The sequence below is a fragment of the Solanum tuberosum genome, unplaced genomic scaffold (genome assembly GCF_000226075.1).
Source record: "Solanum tuberosum cultivar DM 1-3 516 R44 unplaced genomic scaffold, SolTub_3.0 scf00293, whole genome shotgun sequence".
Classification (NCBI taxonomy): Eukaryota; Viridiplantae; Streptophyta; class Magnoliopsida; order Solanales; family Solanaceae; genus Solanum; species Solanum tuberosum.
This window is the reverse complement of record NW_006239222.1, coordinates 93,768-106,060: the sequence shown is the minus strand read 5'-3', so window position 1 is coordinate 106,060 and position 12,293 is coordinate 93,768. Positions and strand designations below refer to the sequence as shown.

The 12,293-nt window shown below is 35.8% G+C and overlaps 1 long non-coding RNA gene across 1 annotated transcript in view; it reads right to left on the bottom strand.

The window, feature by feature from the left end:
* The window catches only part of LOC102599424 (uncharacterized), a 6,357-nt gene extending 570 nt beyond the window's left edge, over window positions 1-5,787 (bottom strand). Inside the window, exons 1-3 of the long non-coding RNA XR_001475035.1 lie at window positions 5,555-5,787; window positions 5,037-5,079; window positions 3,182-3,239 (exon numbers count right to left, since the gene is read on the bottom strand). This is a non-coding gene — a long non-coding RNA (uncharacterized lncRNA). The remainder of the gene's footprint in view (window positions 1-3,181; window positions 3,240-5,036; window positions 5,080-5,554) is intronic.
* Window positions 5,788-12,293: the final 6,506 nt, after the last annotated feature.

Genomic DNA, 12,293 nt, shown 5'->3' with positions numbered 1-12,293 from the left:
GAAAACCCCCCCCCCCCCCCCTCAATTTTTCTCCAACTCATGGATAAAAATGAAAACCAACCGAAGGAATAATGAAGGATACCTAAATAAGGATTAGATACTTACCCCCTTGTTAAACAGAGGAAAATGATGTGAAAATAACTTAATTTTAAGCTCTAGAACTCCATAATTATTCAAAATACCAAATAAGTACAATCTGAAATTTAATGTATTGTTAGATTGCACTAGTAATATCATTTTTCACTAAAACGACTATAATTCACTCATAGAACCTCGGAATGCATTGATTCATTTTTCATGAGTTTAAATAATTAAAGGGATCGCTTCATCCAATCAAAACTCAATTATGTGCTCGTTTAGCCAGTCATTGTTGTTCGTTAAAAAATTATTTCATTTGTCGTCATAAAAATCTGATCTCAGCTTATCAAAATTGCACCAAACTTTCCAAATCAATCCTATTATTCATGCTAAAAATTTCAAAAGTCCCAGAATAATTTTTCGATCTCAAAAACTAAAAGCGGACCTTTTAATCGACATATTTTTATGCTTAAACAAGGCAAAGCATTGAAAAGGCTAAAAATATATCTGAAACTCATAGAACTTCTGGTCACAAATCAAATATGCTATTAGCTTGGAAACAATATTTTATATTCAATGAAATCATCAAAATACTCAAACGAGGTAGTTTTTTGTTTCACCAAGGTGATCACAGTGGGAACCTTTGGAAATCTCATTATTTGAATTGTAAATCATGAGAATTGATCCAATCTTAACAATAAATTCACTTTCAATTGACATGCAAAAGGACGGAGACAAAACATCATACCCCACGAAATCAAAACAATACTTAATGATAAACATCTTTGTCCAAGATTCTTTGACGTAGTACTCCTTCATAACCCACATACTGCGTAACTCCTTGGATAATTACAACACATAGAGAGATCATTTCCCAACACATTGAGGCACGACATGAAAACAAAATTGCCTTATCTACAACAACGTTTTGCCGTTTCTCCCATCAACCAATTCAACAAAAATGATGTCTCAGTTTTTATTACAAAAAATGAATGTGTGGTAGAAATAACCCAATTAAGATTCCCATTCACAAATATATGCCACTTCATGAATACTATCCCAAACTGAAAATCATCCAAACGGCTCTAAGAATTGATATTTAGATTATATAATTCCCACATCATAATGTGAATTGTTATAAAGCTCATATCAGATAAAACTCACTACCTTATAATCATTATGAAGCTCATTATATCCAAAATCATACTTGAAAAAGAAACCCAGTTATAGCACTAGGTATTTTTTTATCTTCCCAATTGACAGATTCCGTAAAAACAAGTCTTTGTTCTCAATAGTAAGACAAATCAATTCATTGGTAGAACCTACAACCTCAATAAAGTAATTTTTGAAGTTGTTCGTAGGATAATCCGAGTCAATTATCCATTTATAGGGTGCTAGAGTGATCTCTTCGCACATCACATTGTCATAAAGTGAAGAACTAACGAAACAACCCTTAAGATATTTAGGTGAATTAAACCCTAACATAAGCCTATGGCAGGTGTATCCCTTGCTATTAGCAGTTATATTGAGGTGAGACTTGACAAATTTAGGGCTAAAGATTAAATCAAGCCATGATTTTGAAACACGCTTGAATTTCACGAGGGATCTTCCCGATAGTTTTAAGAGAATTTTGTTGATGAGATTTGCTGGCAGAAAAGGTAATTCGAAGCTTGAATCTTGAATTGAAGTAGACGAAAATGGAGCACTACTAGTGTGTTTGCTTTGCTTTGGTTGGCGATAGAAGGCTTCATCTCTCTCAGATTTCATTTGTGCTACAAAAATTTGAGTTCTTCAAAAAGACAAGGTTTTTGATGTTCTTCTGTGTAATTATCTCTGAAAATATTTCCTAATTACACAGAAGAACATCAAAACCCTTGTTGACTTCTCGAAGAGCTCAAATTTCTGCAACACAAATAGAATTTGTGAGATGAAGCCTCTCATCGACAACCAAAGCAGAGCAAACCCACTAGTAGTGCTCCATTTTCTTCTACTTCAGTTCAAGATTCAAGCTTCGAATTACCTTTTCTGCTAGCAAATCTCATCTACAAAATCCTCTTAAAACTATCAGTAAAATCCCTCATGAAAATTAAGGGATTTTAAAAATCCCGGCTTCATTTAATCTCTTGCCTTTCAATTTGTCAAGTCCCATATCAGTATATCTGCTAATAACAAGGGTTACACCTGTCATAGGCTTATTATTTAATCCACCTAATATCTTAAGGATTGTTCGGTTAGTTCTTTACTTTATGATCATGTGGTACATGACATGATTACTCTAGCACTCTATAAATGAACAATTGACTCGGATTGTCCTACGAACAAATCCCAAAATCACTCAATTGAGGTTACAAGTTTTGTTAATGGATTGATTTGTCTTATTATTGAGAGAAAATAATTGCTTTTATGAAATCCATCAATTGGGAAGCTTAGTCGAGTGCCATAATTGGTTGCTTTTTCATGTATGATTTTTTAAAAGACGAGTTTCATGATGATTATAAGGTAGTAGGTATTATCTGATATAGGCTTTATAACAATTCATGTTTTGATGTGGGATTATATATAGTCTAAATAACAATTCTTGGAGTCGTTTGGATGATTATCAGAATTGGATACCATTTATGAAGTCAGGTTTGTTTATGAATGGAAAGCTTCATTCAGATATTTCTACCATGCATATTCATTTTTTGTAATAAAAGTAGGACATCATTTTCGTTGACTTGGCTGATGGGAGATGGGGAGAAATGGAGAAACCTTGACGTTGAGAAGGAAATTTTGTTATCATGTCAGGCCTCGGTGTGTTGGTAAATGATCTCTCTATGTTTTGTAATCATCTGAGGAGTCACACAAGTATGTGGGTTATGGAGTACGGGGTTGAAGAGTTTTGGACGAAGATATTTATCATTGAGTATCCTTATGATTTTTGTCGCATCCCATTTTTCTCAAAATGAGATCCAACAACGTGACAAGTCTTTTTAGGATTAAAAAGAGAGAATCACCACCTAACCAATTAAAGGCGCTTTAGAGCATCATTCTAAATTAATCTACCAAATAAAATTAATTTAAAGGTCAAACACACCCAAAGATCGGGAAGGGTTCAAGTTACCTCAAAAGGAATGTGTTAGGCACCTTTCGAAGTCCACAAATGCGGATCCCAGCCAGATCTTGTGAATTATGTGGAAAAGTATGTGGCAAACAAGGTCACTATTTTTATTAAATTAAAGGAGTGACTAAATGATATATATTATAAAACTTGATTCAATAAGAAAGAGCAAAATAGGTAAAGGTTAACTTAAATTACTTGATATACTGTCTATGTGATGAGATGAGTAAACAAGCTAACATTTTATTATCTAAGCGATAAAATAAAAAATTGAGTCAATCTAAAGGCATAAATCATCTAAAGTAAACTATGTGATAAAATAGGCAAAACTTTATTTAAATCCTTCGAGGTGGTCAAGTGATTTGAGCTTGGGACTTCCACGTTGAAGGTCTCAAGTTCGAAACCCCTTGCTAGCAAATGCATGAGGATTTCCTTCTGGGTCGAGCTCATCGCATCGGGTTTGCCTAGTGCGGGTTACCTCTCCTATGTTGTTTGTGAACTATTGCATATGAGCGAGGGTTTTAACTTGTGCACACCCAAAAGTAGCGGTTGCGGGTTTCCATTGAAATAAAAAAAAAAAAAAGACAAAACTTTATTTAAAGCAAATTAACAGCGATAGGCGAAGTGATTATTAATTAACACAAGTTTTAAGTGATAAGATAACAAGACAAGTTAAACTTATTTATTATTAAATAATATAGACATGTAAAACTAACTTTCTTAAAATAAATAAATATTAAATAATAAGACAATAATTAATTAAGAAAATAAATAAGCGGGGAAAGAGAACCAACACCAAAAGATACGGAAAAAAATAATAAAGGTCGAACGTAAACTAATCTAACCCAAAAAAAGAGATAAAACATAAATATAAAAGTTGATTTGTAAGCATTAAAAGTACTTCAAATTTAAACCAATTTGTAAGAGAATTTAAGGACGCTTCAAATGTTTGTTTCTTTATAAGGATGATACCACGATATTATTAATTGTTCTCCTCCACCATAGAAATATTTTTTATTTGAGATCATTCTTAGAAATTAATAATAGTATTTGAAGGATAATTGAAATATTTGATTAAATACAAACACATAAATATTACATATAAATATACATAATCCTTTGGTAAGTAGTACTCTCAGGGATGTGTCGGCTTAGTTAAAAAAATGAGGATTAAATCTCGTAATTCCTATTACTTTCCCACTAACTATAGGTTAGGAGATAGTGCTTATATATAGTGAGAAATAAAAGTGTCATATCCAATTCAAATTATGAAAAGCGAAGTTGAGCAATGAGATAAAGAAAAATAAAAACTACTTTAGTTAACAATTGAATTTGAATTTAAATACTTGAATAAAAATAAGTAAAAGTGAAATGAGAAAATGAGACATGAAAAAAAAAGTAGCATGATAGCCACCTCAAACTTCTTTTGTTACAACATTTATTCAAGTTATTACAAGCCATGAATGAATGAATGGAAAAAAAAAAGTGAAAATCTAAGCTAAGCCAAAGCCAAAGTTATATAATTAGAGCATGTACTTATAAGTCGAAGAGAAAGTGAAAATCTAAGCCAAAGCCAAAGTGCAACATGCTAAATCCATGATAACACAACCTAATTATCCATAGCCAAAAAGCAAGAGTTATGAAAATAGGACGAATAAATACAGAATTAAAACACAACAGATTCACAACCAGTCATAACCTCAATATTTATATAATTGGAGCCTGTATAAGTCGAAGAGAAAGTGTACCTGTTTGATTTCACAGAATACCTAATGAATTCGAGCTTTCCAACTAATGCTAAATTAAAGATATACAAAACTACCACGCAAGTATCGAATGCATTGTTAAGAGAACTAACCAGTGATATGGCAATTAATTATAAGAGAGACAAAAACCAGCCGCTGCAACAACATCACAATATGAGAGCCTTAGAGTAATATGTAAAATTGAGAGGAAAGCAAAAATGAGCCTAAGGTAAGGAACGTTGAGTGTTAAGACTTGTTGTAGAGACGAGGAGGAGAGCTCGAGAGATTTCTCCTCACATTTTGGAGAGAAAGAGAGCTTGAGGGGATTTTTCCAGTGATCAGTCCTTGCCAATTAGGAACTGGATTCGTAATTAATACGATACAGAGAATGTAAGTACAAAATCAATCAATCTATCATGCATAATACGGAACAAGCTACAACGAAGAATAATAAATAATTAAGGATCAACTAAAATCAAATTCACTACAATTAGAAATCATAATCAAACCTAAATCAGTAGCTAATGCTAGAATTATTTTCGACTAAGAGGAATATTTCAGAAATTCTAACAAAGAGTGGATGGAGGAGATGTTGGAAACACAATACCGAATGAATTTGTATGAAACAAACCTCCACAGTGCCTCTGTCTTCAAAAACCTGTTCGTCTTCACCGGAGATTTTCGGAACACATCAAAGAGGACAACGTGTTTCTAATTAGCTGGTGGTGCTGTCTGGACAGTGAAGGTGATCAGGGGAAAGGGGAGAGAGGAGGGAGTGGTTCGCCGGTGGAGCGGCGGTGGGATAGGTTGCTCGACGGCGTTTGCTGGTCGGAGCGGTGGAGGTGGCGAGGTGTGGTGTGGTGTGGTGTGGGCGGTGAGAGGCTGAGGTGCAATTGTGACAAGTTGGAATTGATTTAGGGATCCGGGATTTGGACCTAAATAGAAAAGAAAATTTTACTCCAAAATAGCCTATTTAGGGATTTTGGACCTAAATAGGCTGAGGTGTGGTGTGGGCGGTGAGAGGCTGAGCTGCAGTGTTTGTAGATCTTTTTAGTCCTTTTTACTTCATGAAACTGAACAATTATTTTGGTTCAAGTGCTTGGTGTCTTCATCTTCAAGCTAAATTGCACTCAACATTGTTTATGTAAGACTTTCTTCTCTTTATTTTACTTATTTGGTCAAATATCAAAGGCTGAAATGTCTTTCACATTGTCAATAACGTTGACATAACCAATGATTCTCGACAAGGATGAGCATCTCATAAAGCAAATTTAGTTGCTTTCATCACGAGTCTAGGATGGGGTCAAAAGTACAAATGTAGTAGATAAAAGTATTGAGGATGATATTTGTGTAAAAAGGTCATATCTATTCTAAAGTAAATTAGAGTACAAATTTTCTCATCGTTGTTATATCAATTAAAAATAGTTTCTACAATAGTGGATATTTTAATCATGTTTAGAGTACATTTGTTCTATCATTCATAATATTAAAGTTAATCTAACTAGGTACATTGGTTATGTATCACCAAGTGAGAGATGAAAACCATTTTAAAAGCAAATCAAGTGTAATTCCTACTTGTTATGGAATCAACTATTTTTCATGATACTTCGAAATATTGGCACAATCAATGTTATCGAGCTATAACAAGGAATATAGCTAATCCTTGTAAGAAACAACGACAACAGTTTGATGGATATGCATTGACTTTTATTATGGTTTAATTTGTTGAGTTGCGTCCTTTGTGACCCATTTAAGTGAGGAAGCAAGGAAAAATATATCACATATCAAGGTATTTTACTGTGCATGTAGGTCAATTCACAAAGGTTGAGGAACTTGTGTCTTAGGTCACATGTTCGAGCCCCATAACAAGCGAACTAACTCTAGCTATTCTCTATTGATCTATTGGAGAAACTGTAAAATTAGAGAAGCTATTTTTCTTACCATTAATTATAAAAGATTAGAAGAAAGGTGAAAGCAAATGTGGGAAATTTTCCGAGTGCTTTTCATTGAATTAGAATTAGCTATTTAATCTAATACAAAATGGCAGAACTGTAAATTAATGTGAAGAGCTAACAAACTTATCTCTTATCTAACTACTTTGTACACCTATACAAATTCTAGAAGCATCTAAGAAAAGGAACAAATGAACATTATGCTATATACAAAATGAATGTAACAGATGAAATGTAATGGACTATGACTGTGTGGGCTTTCTGGGTCGAGTATGTTGGTCTGAAAATTGGGTCTTGATCATTGGGTCAAATTTGGCTTTAGGAACAACTCCTGCGACCTGGTCCTTTTGTTCATCATAACAAGGAAGTTCATTTCCTGCTTCATTATGCTTCAGATGAGAATCACCATTGTCAACAACCCCCCTCAAGTTGGAGGGGAGAAAAATGAGACCCAACTTGCCCAGAAGTTTATGATGCGAGGGACCAGACAGAGGTTTGGTGAGAAGATCTACAAGCTGAGATGGAGCAGGAACATATGAAAGTGAGATCAAACCAGCAAGAAATTGTTGTCTAACAAAATGACAGTCAAGTTCAACATGTTTTGTTCGTTCATGAAACACCGGGTTCTTGGCTATGTGTATGGCAGCCTGGCTATCGGAATGAACATGAATAGGGAGAGTTGGAGGTATGTTTCTTGGATTTCTAAGAGATGGGTGAACCACCAAAAATAATATAAAAGCCACGTCCCGAGTTGGTAATTAGAGTTAGAAGCTTCACAGTGTCGCGAGTCAACACAAGATCCCCAATTCGCGTCACAAAAAGCAAGAAGAGAGACAAAAGGTTCTGTAGTAAAGAATAAACCTTGACCAGGATTCAGGTAAAGGTAACGAACCACACGTAGAGCAAGATCAAAGTGGGAAAGATGAGGCTATTGCATGAACTGTGACAGTTGGACAACATATGAGAGCTCAGGCCGAGTATGAGTAAGATAGTTGAGCTTACCAATTAGATGATGATAGGAAGTAGGATCAACAATGTGTTCACCAGAATGAGAGGAAAGCTTAATAAAAGGATCCAATGGAGAAAAGACATGAGATAAATGATCACAGTCGAACTCAGAGAGTAGTTCGAGAGTGAATTTCCGTTGGGTGATAATCAAACCTTGAGCTTTCCTGAAGATTTCAAGTCCTAAAAAGTAGTGCAAAGAGCCCAAATCTTTGACCTTAAACTGATCATCAAGGAATAATTTCAACTGAGTGATCGTGACAACATCATCACCTGTGATAATAATGTCATTGACATAAATGGCAATGACAATGAGAAGACCATCTGAATGCTTGTAAAATAGGGAGTAATCATTGAGGGAAGGAATAAAGCCTTTAAACTATAAAGTAGCTGATAATTTTGCAAACCATTGTCGAGAAGCTTGGCGCAAACCATAGAGGGATTTTTTAAGTCGACACACATGGGATGGACCAGGTGCATCCAAGTCTGCAGGAAATTTCATGTAGACCTCTTCATTTAGGTCTCCATGGAGATACGCATTGTTCACGTCTAATTGATAAAGAGGCCAGTCCTTCTTAGTAGCAATTGCTAAAAGACGATTGTTGTCATCTTCACAACAAGTGAATAAGTCTCGGTAAAATCAATCCTAACTCTTTGAATATCACCACGGACCACGAGTCGAGCCTTAACTCTTTTAATGCATCCATCAGACCTGTGTTTCACCTTATAAACCCATTTACAAGGTAGAGCCCTTTTACCTTTAGGTAACTCTACAACATCCCAAGTCTTGTTGGCAATCAAAGCCTTGATCTCATCATCCTTAGCCACCTGCCAACTTTAGTGCATAGCTATTAGGTTCAACCATGGGAGAAGAAGAAGTGACCATTTGTTGGTTAGCAGAAGACAAAGTTGCAAAGGGGAAAATGGGTGGATGGATGGGAGGAGAGAAACAAGAAGAAGTAACATCAGTGAGGAAAACATTATTGCAATAATAATCATTCAAGTAAGTAGGTTGCTTATGAGTTCTAGAGGATTTTCTAGGTGAATGTATGGGTACATGAGGAGGAGCGGGTTGAATGGAATTGGTTGATGAACCAAGTTCATGGATAGAGAAACTAGGAGAATCAACAAAATCGAGTTGGGTTGAAGGGATGCTAATTACAGGATCCTGAAGTGGAATAGGATCACCACAGGAGATTCATATATTGGAAAAGGAAGAGAAGAGGAAAATATAGGACTGCAAGAGGAAGTGGATTTGAAAGGAAAAATAGATTCATGAAAATGGACGTCCCTTGACACAAACAACCTTTTGGAATCCAAAGATAAAAGTTTGTGTCCCTTTTGTCCAGGAGGATACCCCAAGAAAACACAAGGAACTACTCTAGGTGAAAACTTGGATCTATTTTGGGTTAAAGTAGATACATAACAAAGACAACCAAAGGTCTTAAGAAAATGGTACTTAGGAGGGGAACCAAACAAGATTTCATAAGGAGTATTACCATTGAGGACTCTAGAGGGAAACATGTTAATTAAGAAAGTAGCGGTTAGGAGACATTCTCCCCAATAGGAAATAGGAACATTGGATTGGAACAACAAAGCTTTAGATGATTTTAAGAGATGAATATGCTTTCTTTCCACAATTCCATTTTGTTGTGGAGTGGAGAAGCAACATGTTTGATGTAAAATCCCCTGAGAAAGAAGAAATTCAGATGCAATGGTTCCCTTTCCCAATTCTAAGGCATTATCATACCGGATGGATTTCACTTTGCTATTAAACTGCCTTTGGACCATAAAAATATATTGTTTTAGCATTGGGAAAGCATTAACTTTGGTACTCAAAAGGTAGGTCCAAGTAGCTCTGCTAAAATCATCTACTATGGTGAGAAAGTATTTAAATCCATTGTAAGTTGAATTCCTATAGGGACCCCATGTGTTAATGTGAATTAATTCAAATATAGTCTTGGTTTTGATAGTACTATAGGAAAAGGTAATTTGGTTTGCCTCGCAAGAGGACAAACGTCACAAGTATAATTAGAATCAGATTTAGAAAAGTAAACAGTTTGCTCATTGATGAAACAGGGAGATGCCCCAACCTTACATGCCATAAATGGAAAACTGAACTATCTTTACTAGATAGGGAATTACAAGAAGGAAAACTATGACTAGAAAGGGAAACTGCAGCTTTGTTAGAATGACTTTGAGACTTGATGCTTGAAGAAAATAATTGATAGAGACCATTCTTAGCTTCACCAAGAACTAGAGGCTTCTTCAGTGAAGGGGCCTGCAAAACACATTTTAGTAGATGAAACAACTTAATTGAATGCACATCTTATGCACAGATAAAAGATTTAAATTGAATGAAGGAATATATAGAACATTATGAATAAAAAAATCAGGAAAAAAACAACAATTCATGAATGGGTGACTCTCACACTAGAGGAATTAGGTAAAGTAACATTAATGGGTTGAGATAGAGCTTCAAGAGCGTGAAACATGTTTGAATCAGAACACATGTGTTGGGATGCACCCGAATCTACAATCCATGGTTTAGAATTAAAGGAGAGTAAGCATGAGGTGGAAGGGTTACCAACATAGCAACTATTGCACTTTGGTTGGCAAGGTCAACATCTGGTTGAGTGACCTTGGCCTGATTCAATAGATGAATCAACAGAGAAACATGTTCCTGAGTCAACTGACTTCTAGTATTGCCTGCAAAATTGGGGAGAGAACTGGGAAAACAAGGTAATTCATAAGGTACCACAACATTGCTCCCAATCGTATTTGGATCCCTTTTGGTCTTAGTGAACTTAAAATCATTGGGAAAACCAATGATTCTATAGCACTTGTCAACAGAGTGCCTTACTTTCTTACAATGGGAACAAATCAATGATGAATTACCCTTCTTAGACTTGTATTCAAATGTTTGCAACATGTTCCCATGTCGAGGATACTGCGGTGGTCCATTTCCATCAGCCACCAAATAAGAAGAATGATTTACTGCAGCTAAGAAGAAACATATTTCTCTATTTGTTTCTCATCTTGAATGAAGAGAGAGTAAGCAAGGCTGACAGATGGCAAGGGAGAGATCATCAAGATGTTTCTTCTTATAGCAACATAGGCCTCACTCAACCCCATAAGGAATTGAATGAGCCTCTCATCTTGTTGTGCCTTCACCATTTTCTCCTTTCCACCACAATCACAAGTGCAAGAACAAATGGCCTTAGTGTTCAAGGTATCAAGTTCATCCCATAACCCCTTGATGTTGGTATAGTAAGCTGCAATGTTGAGTGATCCTTGGAAGAAATCACTTATCTCTTTTTGCAGGTGAAAGAGCTGGGCTCCATTTGATTGCCTAAACCTGATCTCAAGATCATTCCAGAGTTCTTGTAATGACCCTCCTGGTCATTTCTGTAATGTGTCGTTTAGGGCATTTTTGTAGCGACCCTAAGTCATTTATAACTTGTTAGGACTGACAGTTTTGTAACCTGGTCGTTCGTTTGACTTTTGTGAGAGTTTTAGTGTTTTTAGAGCTTATGAACCTTGAACGATCATTTTTTATCAAAAGTTCAAGAAGATGACATCAGAATCCAATTCTGAAGATTCCATCAGCTTCGGAAGGGTCATTTTAGGCTAGTTACATGATCGACATGACTCCCAAGGTTTTCAGTGTGAGTCGGTGCGATTAGGCGTTTTAACTTTAAGTTTAAGCCTAACTTTGACTTTAGTCAACATTCTGAGTAAACATGCTCGGATGAGAATTCCGTCAGCGCGGTTAGCTCCGGAATGTCTATTTTGGTCTAGATTGACCCTTCTTTTGTGTCCCGAGGTTTCCAAAAAAATTTCGAGCCCTTTTGTGGTTTTTGACTTAAAATGGCATTTGAGTGTGGGACCACTTTTTGTCAAGATGAGTTCTTATGGAAATTTCAACTGCGCCATTAAGTTCGGAATATCAAATTTGGTATGGTTGTATATCTCCTTTATGTGTACGGGGTTATGAACGAGTTCGGAGCACCCCGTCGGAGTTTTTAAGTTTTGGAAAGAAATTGCAGAAAAATCTGCTATAAATGTAGAAATATAAGCAACCCTTTCCAAACTTAAAACACTCATAACTCTCTCATCTCTCAACCGAATTAGGCGATTCGAAGTGTAGGAGCTTCGTATTTTCGGTGGTTTCGCTGTAGAGTGTTGGAAGTTGTCGAATGCACGTCGTTCGAGGTAAATTTGGTTATAAACCTGACTGTTAGGCCTTTTTTCGAGCTTTTGTTTTTGGCATCCTTGTTTTGGTCATATCTCACTCATTTTAGCTCGGTTTTGGGTTATTCGAAGTCCCACGTGTTGGGAATTGTCATGGTTTTGTCGTAGAGTATGAAGGAGTGTTGGGCACTTTTCGATTCTCGTAACTTTCGAGTTTAG